At 36.0% G+C, this 16134-nt stretch overlaps 1 protein-coding gene across 4 annotated transcripts in view; it reads right to left on the bottom strand.

The window, feature by feature from the left end:
* The window catches only part of LOC121736310 (catenin alpha), a 107005-nt gene that overhangs the window by 40458 nt on the left and 50413 nt on the right, over window positions 1–16134 (bottom strand). The gene's annotated exons all lie outside the window — the stretch shown is intronic.

The following is a 16134-nucleotide window of genomic DNA, read 5'->3' as shown; positions in this document are numbered from 1 at the left end:
TACTACTACTGGTATAAAATATATATATAGCCTATGTCACTCACTGAAAAAATGATTAAAATCGATTCAGTACTTTTGATTTTTAAATTCATTACTACCCGTGGCTCGCATTGGCCGGTACCGCTGCAAAAGCAGAAAGTCTCGCAATTTTTGAATCTATAATATCTTCGAAAATATTCATTTAAATTTTAAATCATAATATTATGCTTGGAAGTCGGTTTTAATTATTGTTGGTCCATATTATAGAATATAGATCTATATTAAATCAACAATGTATTTAAAGTATTTAATTGAATAAGGATTAATGCTGTATTGGTTATAATCGCTTCGAAAATTAGCCATTATATTTTGTAGTAAAAAGTAAATGACAAAAGAATGTTATTGTGGGATATCCATAAGAGATAGACAAATTATACCATCGCGAAGTTTTCTGTAGACCTTTTTAACCGACTTCCAAAAAGGTTATAATTATGTAATATGTTCGGCTGTAGATATTTTATTTTTTATTTTTGTATGTTCAACGATTACTCCGCCGTTTGTGAACCGATTTTCAAAATTTTTGTTTTGTTATATTAATTTCACTCCAATTTTGTACCATGTTCACAAAAGTGGTTATCTGATGATGGGATCCATGAGAAATCGAGAGAACTCCTCAAAATATGGAGATTTTGGTTTTATGAGAAGCGCCCTAAGTAAGCATATGGGGGTTTAGGCGCTGTTTTAAGACTTCAAAATGATGAAGATTGAGTACAGAAATAGTTGAGGTTTAGCCGAATTCGGAAAAAGGCACTATTAGATAGGAAAAATTATTTAATACTTTTTAGTTCATATTATAAGGATGTTATTATTGTTTTTACCTTGGAAGTCGGTTTTAATTATTGTGTACAATACTAACCGCCGCACTCAGAGACATTTTTTAATTTTGATTAAGTTTCAATTTAATGAAGAGTTTGACAGATAATGTATGGGACTTATGTCAAAATTTTGAATTAATTACATTTAAGTAATTAATGTTCCACTCTGAGTGCGGCAGTTAGTACATTATTTTGATAAATCTCGTAGGGTAGCCTGCGTATGTAATGTAAGCGGGAAAAAAAATCATTATATATGACATCACATTAGAAACCTCAAAAATAACAGTATTTCTCCACTATTTAATGAATGTTATTATACTTATAAACCTTCATCTTCAATCACAGAAAGCCGCGTCAAAATCCGTTGCGTACTTTTAAAGATTAAAGGGAACAAAGGGACAGTGACAGAGAAAGTGAAATTAATAATATAATGATATCGTGGACCCTTCACACCACGTCAGTCTGACCCCGTGGTTAGTACCCGAAACATGCATTACAGGAAATGCGCCCAAAAAACATTTGAAGAAGTTAGAAGTTCATATTTTAGATAACTATCAGTTCAACAGCACTATTAGGGGTATTTACTATTTAATCATGTAGAGTATAAAAAACATAGATAATGCTTCGTAATTTACATTTATGGCATGTATTTAAGTCCTTTCAATGTAAAATATCTATTTGAGTGTTGAAAACGATGTGGCGTGCAGTAATATTAATGTTCGTTGGAATGGCTAGTGGACTGAAATTGACAGACCCAGTTAAAACTCCCAGTGGCCAAATACAAGGGATTTTTTCAGATGATGGAAAATATTCAAAGTTCTTTGGAATACCTTATGCACAGGTCGACGCAAAAAATCCCTTTGGGGTAGGTAATCTCTTATTTACTACTTATTGGTAATGCTGTAAATTGAGACTTAGTGCCTTATCAAACTGGCGATTAGCGAGCGATTTGAAGGCGACGCGACTGCGGAGCGCACACGCCGCGATTGCGCGGCGTGGCGTGGACGCCATTTTGTACACTCGTCTACACAGATCTTATTATATATAGTAGACTCGTCTATGGAGTGACGTCAGAATCCATTTTGCTGCTGAGTGTCTACGCCGAAGGCAAGCTGCGTGTACGCCGCGCAATCGCGGCTTCATCGCGGCGAGTGCGCTGCGCAGTCGCGTCGCTTTCAAATCGCTCGCTAATCGCCAGTGTGATAAGGCCCTTAGGGGGATCGATGGGGACACCTTTGAGTTTTTATTTAGAATAGTGAACCCAAGGTCTCCACCAATTTTCAGCTTTCCCAGCACTTTTGTTATTTGACTCCTCTTTTTATGTCTAAACTCTGAAGTGACTGGACTAATATTGTAAAATTATAGTGTAATGTACATATTGTTTTCATATCTAAGGCACTTTATATTTTCAGATTTCAACACCATACCCAGGTTTTCAGAGCATATTTCAAGCAATCAATGATACTTCAATAATGTGTCCGCAACCTCCTGAGAGCGGAATTATTATGACATTAGATTGCCTTGACCTGAACATATTCATTCCTAATAATGCTGGTCCAAACATACCTGTTTTAGTCTGGATTTATGGTGGTGGATATAGAACCGGTTATGCAAGACTGTATGATGGTGAACAGTTTATGATTGATCATGAGGTTATATTTGTGTCACTCAATTACAGAGTTGGCCCCTATGGGTTTATGTGTTTAGACACGAAAGAAGTCCCCGGTAATCAGGGTCTCAGAGATCAGCACCTGGCTTTTAAATGGTTAACTGAAAATATTGCTGCCTTCGGAGGCGATCCAAATAGGATTACTGCAATAGGGACGAGCTCAGGGGCCGTCGGACTAGACCTGTATATAATGTCAGAGGTACCAAAATTCGTTAACCAAGTTATTTTGCAAAGCGGCACAAGGTATTATCCATATACGATCACCCCGTCTAATAAAACGGTCCCAATAATAATGGCTAAACACTTGGGGTTTGATACGGCCAACATCACAGAAGCGTTATCATTTCTGGCCACTGTTTCGACAGAATCTGTCATAGCGGCCTACTCAGAACTTAATATTATACAGAGACCTTGCATAGAAAAGAAATTTCCAAACGTCGAAAGAATGATATCCAGTCATCCTGAGCATGATATAACCATTAAATTTAATAACATATCGATCTTGGCAGGTTTTGCCGATCAAGAAGGCATTCTTCAATTCAATACTTTTAAAACAATTATTGAGGCACTTGACGAACGCATGATAAACTCCTTATTTCAAATATGTATAGACCAAGAATTTGATACTACCAAAATGGACGTTATGGTAGATAAAGTCAGACGATTTTATCTTGGCGATGTGAAAGTAAAACAGAAGCAAGGAGAAATAATAGATTTTTTGAGTGACTTCTTTAATGTTTCACCAATTCAACGAGCCATAATCAGATACGCAGCGGCTGGAGTTAAAGTTTATCAATATTTGTTTTCATACGACGGTGAAAGAAACTATGCGAAAAAATTACTAAACATAAAATTACAAGGTGCTTCACATGGAGATGATATGGGCTATATTTTTGATATGCCATTTTTTCTGGAACCACCCACCAAAGCAGATCAACTAACAATTGATAGAATGACAACAATGTGGACGAATTTTGTTAAATATGGGTGAGATGTTGCCGTTGATTGATTCTTGATAAACAACGCAATTTACAAATAATACTAATTTATTCCCGAGAATCCATACCGCAAATCGTGAGAAAGCGTTTAATATTAAATTAGTATTATGGGTCTACCAGAATCTGATGGCAATTTTGACAGCAGATTTTCAAAAAATATCCTTGATTATTGGATAAATGTTTATATTTGCATGTTTCACACACAAAACAAGCCGCTAAAGAAATAAAACAGGATCTAAATGTTTTATTCCTAGTACCCCGGTATTGCTAGTGTCAATTTATTTTCTCACTTTTTGCCATCAGATTGTGGTAGACCTATAGTTCATAACATATTTTTGGTTTGAGATCAAAATTGAGCTCGAAACTGGTTTCAGTTTTCCTACACATTCAGATATTGCCTACCAAACATATTATAAAATTCTATTCTATTTATTCTGAAAAAAAAATGAAAAATAAACAACCACTGCACTTTTCACTACACTCAACCACAGTTTATGTAAAAATCTCGCGGTAGGAAACAAATATTAAACATAGGTTTATGATATCAAAATTTTGTACTTGTGTTTTTTTTTCAGAAATCCGACGCCAACAACTTCTGAGCTGCTACCTGTGATTTGGCCGCCAGTTACTGAGGACGTGGTCTGGTACTTGGACATCGGCACCAACCTTACATTGGGCACTATGCCCTACAGAAGAAGAGTTTTATTTTGGGACCTTTTCTACGCCGCCAATCAAGACAAATTGTGGGTAAATGTCCAACAGTCGTATTCTTCGGAAAATGCATCGTCAGTGCTTCTACCACAATTTATAGGCCTTCAATAATACATATTTTTTATACAAATTATTGGTTGTTTAATTTTTATGTGCAATATTGTTTACAGTATTATACAGGCTGTAATTAAACCTTCCGGCCAAATTTCGATACTTATATTGATCCTTGTTAAAAATAAAAATACTTACATGTATTTTTTCTTTTATAATTACTCAGTACTAAAATTTTGAGAAATAGCATACGAAAGTTATCCTAAATAAAAAACACCACAATTAATGGAATGGTGTGACGTGCCTCCCGCGCGCGCGTCTCCCTGACACCACCCCCCGCGTCACCCCGGCTCTACCCAACGCCGCGAAGTTACCGTTCTGCAACGATGATAAGTGGGATAAAATATTATGTTATTGTAAAAAAAAATAACAGCCTATTTTTTTGGGTAAATGGACTCACCTAATGATACCTAAGCCCTAAAAAAATTTGGCCGATAGGTTTAATTGCACCCTGTATAGGACTTCAATAGGTTGGAACACATTATCATTACTTGTCAACGTTGTCTTCCCTGGGACAACAACCAATACCTATTTTTCTTGCATAATAATTAGTAATTAAAGTGTTGGATCTCGAGAAATATATTTTGTGCGCAAGTTCAATTAGGTTTTATCAAATTCGTTCTAGTCTATTCGAATTCTGTGTCGGAAGATTGGCCTTTTTTCATGGCGGGAAAATGTATGTTTCTCACGGGCTCTGATTTAGCACGCAAAAATTTGTGGCATATTTGTAAGCCACAAAATGACAAGGTTGTTGATGAGTTTAATTTGAATACTTTCAATTTAATTTTCGTCTTGGCACTTTATACGGAATTTTTATTAACTTATTTTTAAAAGTTAAGCTCCACTGTTAAAATAGCCGAGTTATCACAGACAAAAATGTCTGGTTTCAATTGGTCCGAACAACTTAATCCACAGCTTGACAATCCTATAATTGAACAAACAACAAATTCATTAGCCTGCAATTCGATGCCGATAAAATAAGTGAAGATGTAATCTGGGATTCCCTTCCCTACCCACCCCTATTCCCTTCCCTTCCCATCCCTACCCTCTCCTATTACCCTATTCCCTCTTAAAAGGCCGGCAACGCACCTGCAGCTCTTCTGATGCTGCGAGTGTCCATGGGCGACGGAAGTAGCTTTCCATCAGGTGACCCGTATGCTCGTTTGCCCCCTTATTTCATAAAAAAAAAGATGGCCGAGGGCGAGCAAAGATGTCCTTTTGTATGTAGACATAGACTCCAACTTCACCGTGGCCACCCGGCCCTACCACAGCAGAATGTTGTTCTGGGATCTCTTTCTCGTCACTAATCAAGATAACCTCTGGGCAAATCAGATTTTGAAAAATCTCAAAATCGTGTCAAATAATAAAAGGAAATTTGTGCCAATAAATTTTTATTTTTTAGTATAGTGAGTGACCCCCTCCAAAATTTCAGGCTCCGAACGCGTCTGGTTTCAAATAACTATCAATTTAACAGCACTATTAGTACGTACGACGTAAAGTTTAAAACGTAGATAATGATTCGCAATTTACATTAACGGCATGTATTTAAGTCCTTTCAATGTAAAATATTTGTTCGATCGTTAGAAACGATGTGGCGCGTACTAATATTTACGTTCGTTGGAATGGCTAGTGGGCTGAAATTAACAGACCCAGTTAAAACTCCCAGTGGCCAAATACAAGGGTTTTTTTCAGAAGATGGAAAATATTCAAAGTTTTTTGGAATACCTTATGCACAGGTCGACGCAAAAAATCCCTTTGGGGTAGGTAATGTCTTAGTTACTAGTTATTGGTATGAATTGAAAAGAAATTAAACAAAATTATACGCAGGATACTTGTGTAATATTTTTATTAATTATACTTACTTCATATTTACAAGTCTTCATAATTTGATAATTTGAATTTATGAAATTTTATGGGAATTAATAAACAGGTTTAGCCTTTCATACCATGTTTACTGCCTCATTAGAATTTTTATTATATTTTAAAATTATTAGTAAAATTCTATCGTAATGTAAAAAAAAATACTTTTAAAATAATCACTTTACATTTTCAGATTTCAACCATACATCCAGGTTTTAAGAGTGTATTTCAAGCAATCAATGACACTTTAATAATGTGTCCGCAACCTACAGCTGAGAGCGGGATTACTATGACATTAGATTGCCTTAATCTAAACATATTCGTTCCCAATAATGCTGGTCCAAACATACCTGTTTTAGTCTGGATATATGGTGGTGGATATAGGACCGGTTATGCAAGACTGTATGATAATGAAAACTTTATAATTAACCATAAGGTTATAATCGTGTCACTCAATTACAGAGTTGGCCCCTATGGGTTTATGTGTTTAGACACGAAAGAAGTCCCCGGTAACCAGGGTCTCAGAGATCAGCACCTGGCTTTTAAATGGATAAGCGAAAATATAGCTGCCTTCGGAGGCGATCCAAATAGGATTACTGCAATAGGAATGAGCTCCGGGGCAGTCGGACTAGACCTGTATCTACAGTCAGAGGTGCCAAAATTCTTTAATCAAGTTATTCTACACAGCGGCGCAAGATACTATCCATATACAACCACACCGTCTAATAAAACAGTCCCAACAATAATGGCTAAACACTTGGGATTTGATACGCCTAACATGACAGAAGCGTTATCATTTTTGGCCGCTGTTTCGACAGAATCTGTCATAGCGGCCTACACAGAACTTAATATTATACAGAGACCTTGCATAGAAAAGAAATTTCCAAACGTCGAAAGAATTATATCCAGTCATCCTGAACATGATATTACCATTAAATTCAGTAACATATCGATCATGGCAGGTTTCACTGATCAAGAGGGCCTTATGTTTTTCCATATTTTTCAATCAATTGTTGAGGTACTTGACGAACGAATGATAAACTCGTTATTCCGAATGTGCATAAACCAAGAATTCGATACTACCAAAATGGACACTATGGTAGATAAAGTCAGACGTTTTTATCTTGGCGACGTAAAAGTAAAACAGAAGCAAGGAGAAATAATAGATTTTTTGAGTGACTTCTTTAATATTTCACCGGTTCAACGAGCCATAATCAAATACGCAGCGGCTGGAGTTAAAGTTTATCAATATTTGTTTTCATATGACGGCGAAAGGAACTATATGAAGAAATCACTCAATTTAAAATTTAGAGGTGCATCACATGGCGATGATATGGGCTATATTTTTGATATGCCATTTTTTCTGGAACCACCCACCAAAGCAGATCAACTAACAATTGATAGAATGACAACAATGTGGACGAATTTTGTTAAATATGGGTGAGATATTGCCGTAAACTGATTATTATCTATATATTAATACGTGAGCCAAAAACTTTGTATCCCTTTTGACGAAAATCGGGGAAACGTAGGTGAATGAAATTTTGCACAGTTATAGTTTATAGGTATGGTAAAGGAGTGCATCGAGCTAATATTATTTTGAAATTATGCTTTTATCATACATTTTTTTAACAAATAAAATATTACACACACTACAACGCACACACTAGGAAAAATGACAGATTTTTGAGTAACAAGCCTATACATACGAATTATACTCTTTTATTTATGGTTGAAGTCTGTTGACAACAAGGTGAAAAATTGAAAATGGATTATAGTTTTTTTTTTTATTGAATCTTAGCTACTATTAAACAATGCTTACACGGCCATCAGCTGAGTGTGGCTGAGTCCCAGAAACAAGAGTTGAAAAAAATATGATAAAGTCAATATATTTTTACAAAACACGCAGTCCTAATGTCGTTGAAACTAAGGTCGAATTTCGACCATTGGGCGATCTCTAGTTATTAATAAACACACACAACTTTCATACTATACAATATTCCATGCAACTTAATCTAAAATAGTGATAATAAAACCTATCGATACTGCCTAAACAATACAATGATATGAATCTGGTCCATTACTATTTACTATCGTCTCATTGTTGTATAATTTGCCCGGTAGACCGAGTTATAAAACTATGACCGATAGGTGTAATACGGACTAAATGCAGACTAAATGAAGATTTCGCCAAGTGACAACAATTAAATTTTTGAGACATCTACTACTTAAGATATAAATAAACGCTAAGGTTTTTTACACATAAGTATCTATACTTATGTGGAAAAAATATATATAATAATGTAACAAAATTCCACATAATTTTCCAAAAAGTGATAATATTCCATCATTCTCTACATCTAGAGTCAATAACAAGATCTAATCCAAAGAACACTTTTCAGAAATCTTGATTTTTTTTTCAGAAATCCGACGCCAACAACTTCTGAGCTGCTACCCGTGATTTGGCCGCCAGTTACTGAGGACGCGGTCTGGTACTTGGACATCGGCACCAACCTCACATTGGGCACTAGGCCCTACAGAAGAAGAATTTTATTTTGGGATCTTTTTTACGCCGCCAATCAAGACAAATTGTGGGCAAATGTACAACAATCTTCAGAAAATGCATCGTCAGCGTTATTACCACCATTTATAGGTCTTCAATAAAAATATTTTTTTTATCTAAATTCTGGTTCCCTTTAATGTTTATATAAGTGCAGATGCGTTTTAATATGACGTGTACAGTAATATATTATGTAGGTGCCATAACCATAGCTGGGCATTAACTCGTTAATCCGTTAATCGTTAATTAACGAAGTTAACATTTAGATTAACGGATTAACTTTTAAGTTAACGTTTATAAATATGAACGGACTGGTTAACTTCCGTTAATATGCAGAAGTCCGTTAATCGGATATCCAATGCCTACTATTTACCGCACGGCACCGCGGCGCGGCGCGAAAACAGGTTCAGACGAAATAAAAATAATACTAGATTTACATTTTCAGGTGCATGCGAGTGAGAAGAGATTTGTTTCGTTTCATCATTTCATTACTCAGCGCCGGTGCTTATAGAAAGAGTGATTTGTTTATTGTTATCATAAATCATTTGCATATTGATAAATAAGAGTACAGTATAATTTAGTTACCTAACTAAATTATACTGCACTCTTCTTTATCAACATGCAAATGATTTTTAATAACAAAATACTTTTGTAATTATTGTATTCTACCTAGAATACAATAATTATAGAAGTATTTTGTTTTGTCCCTAACCGGTTAACTTCCAAAAATATTACACATATTAACGGATTAACGATTAACGTTAACTTGCGTTAATTCGCCCGAAATGTAACGCTTTAACGTTTAACGAAGCTAACTCTTTTTTTAACGTATTAACAATTAACGAAGTTAATTATTTGATTAACGGTGCCCAGCTATGGCTATAACTAATCGGAGCACTCATTAACATTATTTAACCGACTTCCAAAAAGGAGGCGGTTATAATATTATGTTCGTCTGTGAATATTTATTTTTATTTTTGTATGTTGCCGTTTGTTAACCGATATCCAAAATTTTTGTTTTGTTGTATTAGATTACACTCCAATTTGGAAGGTACCATGTTCACAAAAGTGGTGACCTGATGAGTAATCGAGGGAACTACTCAAAATTTATATGGAAACATACGACGATTTTGGTTTTATGAGAAGTATCCCAAGCATATGCTACCAAAAAGTAAGATTTTGCACCAAGATATGCTATGGTTCCGAAGATACTAAGAGAACTCCAGATTCCTCATAGATACCAGTTTGGGGGTTGGGGCGCTCTTTTAAGAATTAAAAGCATAATATGCTACTATACAAATTACATTCATCATCATCATCATCGTCATCATCATCACTACCACGTCAGGGTCACTTATGTCACATGGTTGTATATGGATAATAACTAGGCCTTTACATCCGTAGGGATGATTTATACAGTATTTTTCAGAGCGAAGTAACCACTCCTCAAATATTGTAGTGCCTGGGACAAGATTTTTAAATGTCCGTATGGTTGCCCAAGCGCATACGGCATTCTCGCATCATAGTCGGCCTAGTCCAGAGGAAAGAACTAGTCAATACGTCTGGGACCAACTATGTGCGGATTTCCTCACGATGTTTTCCTTCACCGTACGAGCGTCCGTATTATGTACTTGAGATCAGAAAATGTCTCATAGGTACATGCCTCCACCCGGGTTCGAACCTGCACTCTCTAGGAGTGCGAACCGAAGGTCTACCCATTAGGCCACGGACGCTCCTGGATAATAATAGATACAATAATAATATGTTCCCACAAAACCATGAACCATCACGTTATATCCCTATTATTGGTACCAGTCCCAAAAATTTAAAATATTTTGTCATAGAATTCACGATTCTGAGCTGGTACCGACTTCAAAATTATGGAGATTGTATAAAGAAATAGTTGAGGTTTAGGTAAATTCTGAAAGAGGCACTACTGAAGAGTAAGAATTATTTAATACTTTTCACTTGGAAGTCGGTAATCAAAATCATTCCAGTACTGCGAATAACTAATAGCCTGTGGCGGTGCAAAAGAGATACATTACCACGGGATAGGCTCTTGTAGTGGGATAAGGTCCGATGCCACGGGGCATTGCATGCACAAAGTCGCAGGAAATTTCTTGTTTACAAAAGGAATATTGCACTTTATTCAGAATTTCTAATCTATTTATCTTGAAATATTAAGCCCTACTATTAAAATGACCGAGTCGTAACATTTAAATTCTCGTATTATGATAAGAATATCCAGTGTGGTACGAATTATCTCACACAATGTGGTTCCTATATTATGTTTTCTGGCTACTAGGACAAGCTCAGGGAACAATTTGGACGGAGCCAGTAGACACTCCAGTTGGCAAGATTCGAGGCCTACACAATTCAGCAGATGGTGGATACATGTACCTCGGAATACCTTATGGTATGGTACAGAGCAATCCGTTCGGTGTAAGTACTTTTAACATTATGACGATAAGCTTATATCTTATGGGGAAGGCGTTTTTTTTTAATGGGGAAGGCGTTTTTTTTTAATGGGGAAGGCGTTTTTTTTTAATGGGGAAGGCGTTTTTTTGTAGAAAATTGACATTAAAACGGTAAAATATAAATAACATCTTTTTAATCACGAGTGGTACGACGTAGCCAGATCAAGTAATGAAACATTATATTCTGATATATTATGTTAAACAATTTATAAAATTAAAAAAATATAAGTTTAATTTTTAGGCAGCCACCAGGTATCCGATATTTGATGAAACGTACGACGCCATTGACGACACGGCAGCTTGTCCACAGCAAGAAGAATTTAACAATACCATAATTGGTACATTAGATTGTCTTCGTCTAAATGTTTTCGTGCCAAATACGACTGAACCAAAACTGGCAGTGATAGTTTGGATACACGGAGGTCACTTCACTATCGGATTCGGTGGAAGGCAAACATCAGATCCAAAATTTTTAGTCGACAAAAATGTTGTTGTGGTCACAATTAACTATCGCCTCGGTGTTTATGGTTTCATGTGTTTGGATACACCAGAGGTGCCCGGCAATGCCGGATTGAAAGATCAACTGTTGGCATTGAAGTGGATCAATGAGAATATAGCATCATTCGGGGGCGATCCCGATAAAGTGACAATCATGGGTGAAAGTGCTGGCGCAATGTCGATAGATTTTCATTTAATGTCTCACCAACCGAAGTTATACCAGCAAGCAATATTACAGAGTGGTTCTGGACTAGTATCAGCAATTATTTTGCCTTCAGACAGAACCATACCACTGAAGATGGCAGAGCATTTAGGATTCATTGCTGATGATATGCAGCAGGCGCTGTCGTTTTTGGCGAGTTGTCATAACGATTTAGTGATAAAAGCGACGGTCGAATTAGATTTGTCTTTTAGAGTGTGCATTGAAAAAACTTTCGAAAATGTCGAAAGTATTGTAACCGAGCATCCGCAACACATACACAGTATGCCTAAAGTTAATAACATGACCATATTGGCGGGTTTCAACAGTGACGAACAGATGTATCTGCACTTGAATAACCCTGTCGAAGACATTGGTGACTCGTTCTTTTATAATTACATAGCTCAAGAATACAATACTGAGAATCTCCAAGACATGATACAAACGGTTAGAAGATTCTATATTGCTGATAAAATAATGAATACTGAAATAATAAGGGATTTAATAGACTTTGCATCGGATATAAAATTTAATCATCCCGTACAGCAATCTATCACAAAATATCTAGACAATGACGCCAATGTGTATCAATACATGTTTTCATACGATGGTGGAAGGAATTATGTAAAAATAATACATAATATAACAGGGGAAGGAGCCGCTCACGCAGATGAACTTGGTTATTTGTTTGACACATTCTTCTTATCAGACATACCTTCTTTAGCAGATCAAAAAGTAATCGATGCAATGACCACAATGTGGACCAATTTCGCGAAATACGGGTGAGATTATTTAGATAATTAGAATGATTAATTATTAGGAGCAGGAATTTATACAGTCATAATATGATCGATTTAATATAATTAGTCATATTATCGATCTAATATTACTAATATTAGATCAATCTTATGACATTTTTCGGTAGTCGGTGTCATGTTTGTGTAGAGAGTTATACAGTGTGTAACAAAAATAAGTGATAATACTTTAGGGTGTGTACGTGTTCCTTGTAGTAGTAGTCGTAGCAGCGCTGAAAGACGAAATTTTTTTTTCACTTTTGTATGGGGAAACTCGTGACGCTCGGGCCCTTGCCCATACAAAAGTGAAAAAAAAAATTAGTCTTTCAGAGCTGCTACTTTCACAGTGAACTCTCTACAAGGAACATGTACACACCCTAAAGTATTATCACTTATTTTTGTTACACCTGTATATACGATAACCCTCTAGGTATCTAGCCGATTACGGATATTTTGACCGAGTTGTATCAATATGCTAATCTTTTACAATTTTTTTCAGAAATCCGACACCATGGCAGTCAGATGAGGTTTCTGTGATATGGCCGCCAGCTTATAAAGAAAGGACCGCGTACATGCATATTGACTACGACCTAAGCGTGGTCCAGGGGAGTCGTCCTTACAATGCACGGATGAGTTTCTGGGATCTGTTTAGTGCTGCGAACAGAGACAAACTGCGGGCCAATAATTACGCCGACCAATCATCGTCGGCTAGGCTTTTATCACTGTCTCATTTTTTGCTTATTCTTATGACGTCCATGTTACTTTGGCTGTAGATATTAAACATTATTATTTATTTTGGCTTTACATGATTTTAACCCTTTCTTTAAACTTATTAAATATCAAAAAGATTATAACGTGCCTAAATTTAATAATCAGCAGTTGCATCCGACATATTTAGTAGATATTATATTTTAGGAACATTTTTAGACAAAATTCCGTATTTTCCAAGATCTAGAATTGTTGTTAAGGATAGGGATACACCAAGGGCTAGAGAAATGAAAAACCAGTATTTGTAAAATATATTGCTGTCTCCCTAACCTCAAGCCTCCCCCCGCAAAGTTGTATAACAAAGTGTTGTATAGCGGCACCAGAAATACACACTCTGTGAAAATTTCAGAAGTCTAGCTATAGCGGTTCTTGAGTTACAGCCTGGAGACTGACGGACAGAAGGACAAACAGCAAAGTCTCAGTAATAGGGTCCCGTTTTTACCCTTTGGGTACAGTACAGATAATAAATCTTGTCCTTTGTGTACTAAAAAGGCCAATTATTATTGACGTATTATCAGATAAACAAATGTATGTAATATTTATTTCTTCGGTAATTGATAAATTATTTCTTAGGGCGTATACAGACGGAAGTATTGTTAAAATTGAAAATTATATAAAAAAAGTAATACATACTTAAAAAATGTAAAAATGTATTACAAAAGTAACAAAATCGAAAGGGACATACAGTGTTCAGTGTACGGATGTAATTCTGATTCGAAAAACAACGACGAAATTGATGTTTTTCGAATCAGAATTACATTATCATAGATTTCCCCGCGACGAAAGGTAAGTTTAATTTTGTTTGTTGTGGTCAGTTTAACAATAGTAATAAATCTTGTCCTTTGATTAACTGTTTTATAGAGTTATAAACTTATAAAATACATAAGACCTACAAAAACACACCGGCAAGGCAAGATGCAAGGCGGACTCGCGCACGAATGGATCCGTACTATCCATTACATAATATTAGGTCCTTACATAATATGAAATTGGCGTTTTGTTGTACAGACCACTTTGATCTCAAATATCTCCTCTTTGGTTAACAATTCCAAATTCAAATTTATATATTCATTTATTTGGTACATATTAGAGTTTCCAAAACAGTCATTCATTTGTTTTTTTTTTATTTTTTTTTCTTTGGAGTCGTTCATATTGCACAATGGAAAAATTTAAATATCGCTTTATTTACGAATATGAGTTCTACCGTGGCACGAGTGCTGCAGAAACAGCTCGAAGAATTAACAATGTGTATGGCGCTGGTGTCGCAAAAGAAAACACGGTACTATTTTGGTTCCAACGTTTTCGTTCTGGAAATTTCGACCTTCAGAACAAGACCCGTGGATGCAGGACAACATCAAAGGTGTTTCACTACTCTACGGGAAATATTGTAATACTGTGAGAAGGTCGCATGACATTTCTTGTTTACAAAATGAATATTGCACTTTATTCAGAATTTCTAATCTACTTATCTTGAAATATTAAGCCCTACTGTTATAATTAGTAATTACCGATTCGTAATATTTAAATATTCGTATTAAGATAAGAATATCCAGTGTGGTACGAATTATCTTACAGAATGTGGTTCCTATATTATGTTTTCTGGCTACTAGGACAAGCTCAGGGAACAATTTGGACGGAGCCAGTAGACACTCCAGTTGGCAAGATTCGAGGCCTACACAATTCAGCAGATGGTGGATACAATATGTACCTCGGAATACCTTATGGTATGGTACAGAGCAATCCGTTCGGTGTAAGTACTTTTAACATTATGACGATAATCTTATTTCTTATGAGGAAGGCGTTTTTTTGTAGACAATTGACATTAAAACGGTAAAATATAAATAACATCTTTTTAATCACGAGTGGTACGACGTAGCCAGATCAAGAAATGAAACATTAAATTCTGATATATGTTAAACAATTAAGTAATAAAATTAAAGAATATATAAGTTTATTTTTTAGGCAGCCACCAGGTATCCCATATTTAATGATACGTACGACGCCATTGACGACACGGCAGCTTGTCCACAACAATTTAACAATGCCATAATTGGTACATTAGATTGTCTTCGTCTAAATGTTTTCGTGCCAAATACGACTGAACCAAAACTGGCAGTGATAGTTTGGATACACGGAGGTCACTTCACTATCGGAGACGGTGGAAGGCTAAGATCAGATCCAAAATTTTTGGTCGACAAAAATGTTGTTGTGGTCACAATTAACTATCGCCTCGGTGTTTACGGTTTCATGTGTTTGGATACACCAGAGGTGCCCGGCAATGCCGGATTGAAAGATCAGTTGTTGGCATTTAAGTGGATCAATGAGAATATTGCATCATTCGGGGGCGATCCCGATAAAGTGACAATCATGGGTGAAAGTGCTGGCGCAATGTCGATTGATTTTCATTTATTATCTCATCAACCGAAGTTATACCAGCAAGCAATATTACAGAGTGGTTCAGGACTAGTATCAGCAATTATTTTTCCTTCAGACAAAACCATACCACTGAAGATGGCAGAGCATTTAGGATTCATTGCTGATGATATGCAGCAGGCGTTGTCGTTTTTGGCGACTTGTCATAACGATTTAGTGATAAAAGCGACGGTCGAATTAGATTTGTCTTTTAGAGTGTGCA

This window comes from Aricia agestis, chromosome 19 (assembly GCF_905147365.1).
Source record: "Aricia agestis chromosome 19, ilAriAges1.1, whole genome shotgun sequence".
Taxonomy (NCBI): domain Eukaryota; kingdom Metazoa; phylum Arthropoda; class Insecta; order Lepidoptera; family Lycaenidae; genus Aricia; species Aricia agestis.
This window is presented reverse-complemented; position numbering and strand designations above follow the sequence as displayed.